Raw genomic sequence first — 6,000 nt, 5'->3', positions numbered from 1 at the left:
GGGATGAATGAGCTTTGGATGGGCCTGGTTGAGAGGGGGGTCACAGCGTGATTAATGCTGAATCCATAAGTCTGACATGCAGCATAGGATGAGTTACCAGCAAATGGACATGTGCTGGCAGAAATGCAGTCTGTGATTCAGCAGAAAAGCAGCTGGTGGGATGGAAACTCAGAAAACATAATAAAATTAAATCAATGGTAAATTGTCACTTAAGGGAAAATGGGTTTACCAAGCTATAAATCTAGTGTTTGAGTCAACATGGTTTATAGAGCACCCTGCTTTCTGTGTTATGGTGTGGTATCAGTAGTTCGGTCGGAGTTGTTCATTATAATCGCTGGTACATAATGACGCCATGCTCCCATTACAGTGGAGCATATCACGAAATCAGAGGCCCTTATATATTTACATGCTTGACAAATTGACACAGTTCATATATGTATTAATATAAGATAAAAGTTGTTCTTGTATTTTTTTTTGTTTGTTTGTTTTTGTTTGTGTTGATTCCATGTTCCTGTTCATGTGAAGGGCTAAATAATGCAATCAGTTCTCTGTATTATGTCCTCACTGACCTGTCTTCCTCGCTCTCTGGGTGTCTCACTTTGCTGGTGTCAGTGCTGACACACAAAGCATATTTCAAATTCCATCATTTAATTAAAAGGAACACAATGTTCACATTGAATTACTCCTTTTACCACAGTGTAACACACTCACTACTCCTCCTCTTTTACAGTCCATTAAACAATAAAATGAAGGCTAGGTTTGAATTTCACCGTATTTACTATTTAATGCATTCTAATGGACTCCTACATTGCCACAATCAAATAAAAAAGCATTTTTTTTGCTAAAAGTTACACAATATAACTCTGCTTGGCCTCGATGAACAACTAATTTAAAAGACAGTAATTGTAGATTCAGATGTCTCAGATCTCAGTCTACCACTAAGTGTAAACCAAAGCCTTTATCATGTAGTCATCATTGTGGTTATTATTAGGCCTTAGTATTATTCTATTCCTGTAGCAATGTTAAATAATATTCCCAATACCAGCCTGCTCTAAATAAGGTTTTTATATAAGTCATATGCACTCACTCTAAGGTTTAATGGCCAAACTATGATGATTAAAACACTCATCAACCTGATCTTCCTAATTAATCAAATCAAATTCCCCAGTTCGTGAAGCTACAATAAATTCACCAGCTACACTGAGCAGGACAGTGTGCGGTTACAGATTTCTGGACTCCTGACAATATCTCACAGCCCCCAGTGAGTTTCTAATCTATGACAACTTCCAGGGCCTCGGTCCAGCATCTGGCTTTCTGAAAAAGCCATCGCATACACTATGGTCCAACACCAAATTACAAGTGATTTATTTAACAGTTTTTATATGTGACTGGTGACTCCCCAACAGCCACAAAGTGACAAATCTGCAGAAAATGCAGTGAAATGTCTATTTTATTTCAGGAATCTCTGGTTTTAATCAAATTCAGCAAAAACTAAAAAATATGTGAGTGAAGATGTTCTACAGCGCAGCACTAGTTGCTGCAGCATATTGTTTGCTTCTTTAGTTTAGATGCACTGGCACATCCAACGACTCCTATGGACACTCATATCCATCAATTTATAAATCCAAGCGACAATTCATGTCATTTACTCTTGTCCAAGGTCTTTAATCATTACAATCATGTGCAAAGGTTTAGTATCCAATCCTTCATTCCCACTTTTCTTGTAAAACAAAACAAGGTAATACGTTTGCAGCGAAGCTAAATCGACCTCAGATGAACAATATACAACTGTTTTCACTGCCACAGCATTTATTTGACAAGAATTAAGCCAAAAAGGAAACACAACATGTGGGCAATACTAAGTACCATGCTAAGTAGCAGTTTGCTGGTCTGGAGCTTTTATGAGTGTGTTAACAAAAGCATGAAAGACATAACAATGGTCCAAGAGAAGCAATTGTGTTGACAATGTTGATCTTTTAAATATTACCAAAATGCTAATATAATAATAAGTTTTAAAACTGGGCTAAAGTGGAAAAAGTTGGTAGATGTAGATGAAATGTAAGCAAACGAATATAAGTTATGTGACCTGACCCATTACCTGAATATTTATTATAATATATTATTTTATTAAGAGCAACAGAAAACAAAACCAGACCTGTGTGGAACAATGAAGACAATACAGCTGCGTCATATCAATTTATCAGACAAGATACAGTGGTACAGTTCTTTTTCTAATGCAGCAGTTTAACTCACCTACAGCGTGAGTGGAAAATGATCACCACAAGCACAACAACTCACTAAATCACAGCGGTAGAATGTTAATGTTACTTGTCAGGTCTTTTCTTAAAAACATAATATCGAGGTGCTTGTCAGTTTCCTCTGGGACGTGATCGCTGGCCGCTGTCATATCAGACCTCTGTCAGCAGCATTAACTTGACCTGCAACTGCTGGGAGCTTCCCCCGAAATCACTCCCTCAGGGACCGGAGTCACACCCAGGCCAGGCTGATCCAGAGTCAGCGCCCGAGCAGCGAGGGGGGACGTGAGCTCAACGCAGCGCTGGGACGCTGCTTCACACAGGGATTTTCTTACTGCCCACAGATTATTTATATATACTGACTCGTTACATTGTTCCTGGTTAAAAATGGAATAAACAACTGTGCGCTAACAGTGATATTCCACATCTCTGGTTCTGCGGTTACAGGGAAGCCAAATGGCAAGTCACTCAAATAACAAGGCATTGATATATGCCAGTATCTCCTCAGCGGCTTCTTAGCACTACAAGCGTAGTTATTAAAAGAATCCCCCTTAACCTCGCTATAAAAAAGATGTCATGTCGTGGGCTCGTTGCCTCGCAGAGCCCTAATTCTTGACATGTTTTCACCCCTCACTTCATTTGACAGTGGTCGTAACTGCAGCGAAAACAAAGAAATACTTTCAAGAAAGCACAATAAATTTGGAAACGATGATGAACAACTGTCAACAAATAATGACAGTCGCTATTAAAAACCGAAGCGACCCTCTTGCCACAAGCCACTCTCCAGGGGGACGGGGGAAGCCAAGAATAAATTGCTTGTCTGTAGTCATTTGAATGCAACATTTAGCTGTGATTTATGTGAAGGCAGAAAAGCATTATGAGAAAACATTTTCCAAGTGCAACAGCTTGCAGCAATTTACAGTATATGGGGGGGAAACCGCTGAAACAAATATTTGACTGGCCTCCATATTGAAATGGATATATTTAAACACACTGAATTGAGTCAAAGGCCTGTAACGAATGCATGGCTTCACCAAAGGAGCGCCCTGCATTCCTGCCGTAAACATTATGCTGATGTTACAGAGGCCTCGAATGAAAGTTATTAGAGTCGTAATTCTCCCATCGGGCCAAGAGATACAAAGATAATCCACATGAGAAGAGGGAAGCGACGCGCTAGAGGGAAATCAGCGCCGTGTTTGTATCAGTGTCACAAACAAAATCAAGAGATCAAGAAAATCCACTTTCAAATGGTTTTAATCAAAACACGTGAAGATGGAGTTTGTTCATTTTAATCTCTGCGTTAACTGTGTTACGCTAATCCTCCAGTTTTGGATAAAGATTTGCAGCACATTTCCTCAAGGTGACAGTGATATTAGAAAGCGTCAAACTGGTTGAAAGCAAACAGATCCACTCTTTTTGGTGAAATTAACAGTGTTGTAATTTTTTCTTCATTTTTCATTTGCAACAAAGCTCTGCAGTTTCTCACATTCTTCAACTTCAACTGTTCTGCTTTTGCAACGCAGAACTTTACTGTTTCGGTTCAGTATCATTACAAGCCAACGAAGAGCAGGAGGCAGCTGTTTTCAGCAAAACAACTCCGAAACCTGCTTTACACAACCTGTTCTGCAGCAGACTGAGACCATTAGGGAGCAGCTACGAAACAGAGCATAAAATAAAAGCATGGGAAGAGAAAACATGAGACAGAGGCCTGATTTAAATCCATACTTAGCTGCCCTGGCCTTTTTACCTGACTTGTGTTTGTATTTGCAGGAGCCCTTTGCTCTGATGGACTGACCTATTTGGGCTCCATGGCCACAACACAGTGGACAAAACAAACAGAAACTAAAATCAACTTTTTCATACAAGAAAAACTGCATTAACACCAAAATAAGACTTTTGGAACTATAAAATGGTCCAAGACTCTTTCAGCTGTTTTATACATGACATTATTCCCAATGGGGCTTCTTTAAAGCTTAAGTGGAGGATGCAGCAGCCTGTCCAGCATGGATCCTGGCTCAGCCGCCCCATCCCAAGCCTCTGGCTGTAGATGCATGGAAATTACGACTAATACGTTACAGATGCCAGAAACTGATAAACAGCTATCTGGTCCCCTCTCACTACCAAATGCAGCATCACACCCAAACAAACGAACACGGCTGTCTGCAAGCAGGCAGAATTTCAGCGCCCCTCATGCACATGCAAGAAAACACGAGCACAACACCCTAATTAATATGTCACAGAGAAAATATTTTAATGACTTACAAATGGGGGTGACTGCACACTGCCCCGTGTCATTTATTTACAGTGAGGCTGAGACTTATTGGCATGAGGCAGCACATACAGTAAATTCTTAGACATCTAAATTAGAGGGGGCCCGGAGTGTCGTGGCTTCAGATACATGTGTGTAACCTCTGTGGTCTCCGAGCCCCCTCCTTCCAATTTGCGTCTTCCCTAATCACTGCCAAATGGATTTTTTTCCTCACTCCCACAGTTTGGGCAACGCAGGCAGTGAGAAAAGAGAGGAAGGAAGTCATTGTATTGAATGAGAGCCTTCCATTTTTACTTTTTACAGCCGCCTCACATACAGCTCCACATAAACGGAGCAACTCTTACAATTACCAACGCTTTCATGTGTCCCAGTCAGTGGTCGCTGGGGAAAAAGGGCCAATTGCTTATAATTAAGAGGTATTTGTTTGGGAGCTGTGGGGCGCTAGAGCCTCCATACACATGGCTTATTCTGCTCACATTAGCAGCACTGCAAAATGAAGATTCCAGCGTAAGCTCAAAAATACGCAAGTGTTGTTTTAAAAACATTGCAATACAATTCTATTTATAATTAATATTTTGCCATTGTAGTTTATTTTTAGGCAAAGCAGTTGTTGGACTGTAATAAACACGTTGGACAGCGGGTCTAAACGCGTATGAGGACCCGTTTAATCTCATTCGTGTCTAATGCCACAGTAAAAGAATTCCACACTTCACCCGGCATATGCTAGTGATTATTAATTAGAGTTTTGCTGCATTTCGGGTAATAAGAGCGGAGCCAGTTAACGTGCGATCCCTCATACCCAAGGCAAATGCCCGCAATTAAAGTTTACTATGTGTTTGTTTTTCAATAGATTTTTAATGGTCAGCTGATGCAACGATTTGGCAGACGCTCGTCCTGCATGAGACAAAGAGCTGCAGCGAGTTGAATTCGCCGCATACGTGTTACATACACGTGAAATGACAAAATGTCTTCTTTTAAAAAGGTTCAATAGAGATAAAACGTTCCGAATGTGCCAACGTTTTATAACCTAACTTACAGTTCCATTTTGGCAGTTCTATATAATTGCTGTACAGTTGTTGCAAGTTGGTTGCAGTTTCATATTTTCTCTTTCACATAGTTTTTTGGTGATGGGAAGAGGGTTATTAGCAATTTGAAGGAATAAGACCGAGCCTGGTCCATGTCTGTAGTCTAGAATTTCAATATCTACATGCAGACAATCACATCACTGTGTAAGACGCATGCACGAATGAGCAGGTTACTCTGCATAAACTCTCTGGATAAGACTCATAACTGGGGAACAGATGCCGAGTTTGCAACTGTGACCTCATTTTGAGTTTTAATAAAACCAAGCTTATAATGATCAACAGTGATCAGTAATTGACAGAGGAGTGAGGATCTCCTGAAGTGACAGGCTTAAAAGATGAGTTCTTGTTTTTAAAATGCTGATGTTATACTATAGTATCAGTACAGTCCAGC

This window comes from Betta splendens, chromosome 1 (assembly GCF_900634795.4).
Source record: "Betta splendens chromosome 1, fBetSpl5.4, whole genome shotgun sequence".
In the NCBI taxonomy this organism is placed as follows: domain Eukaryota; kingdom Metazoa; phylum Chordata; class Actinopteri; order Anabantiformes; family Osphronemidae; genus Betta; species Betta splendens.
This window is presented reverse-complemented; position numbering follows the sequence as displayed.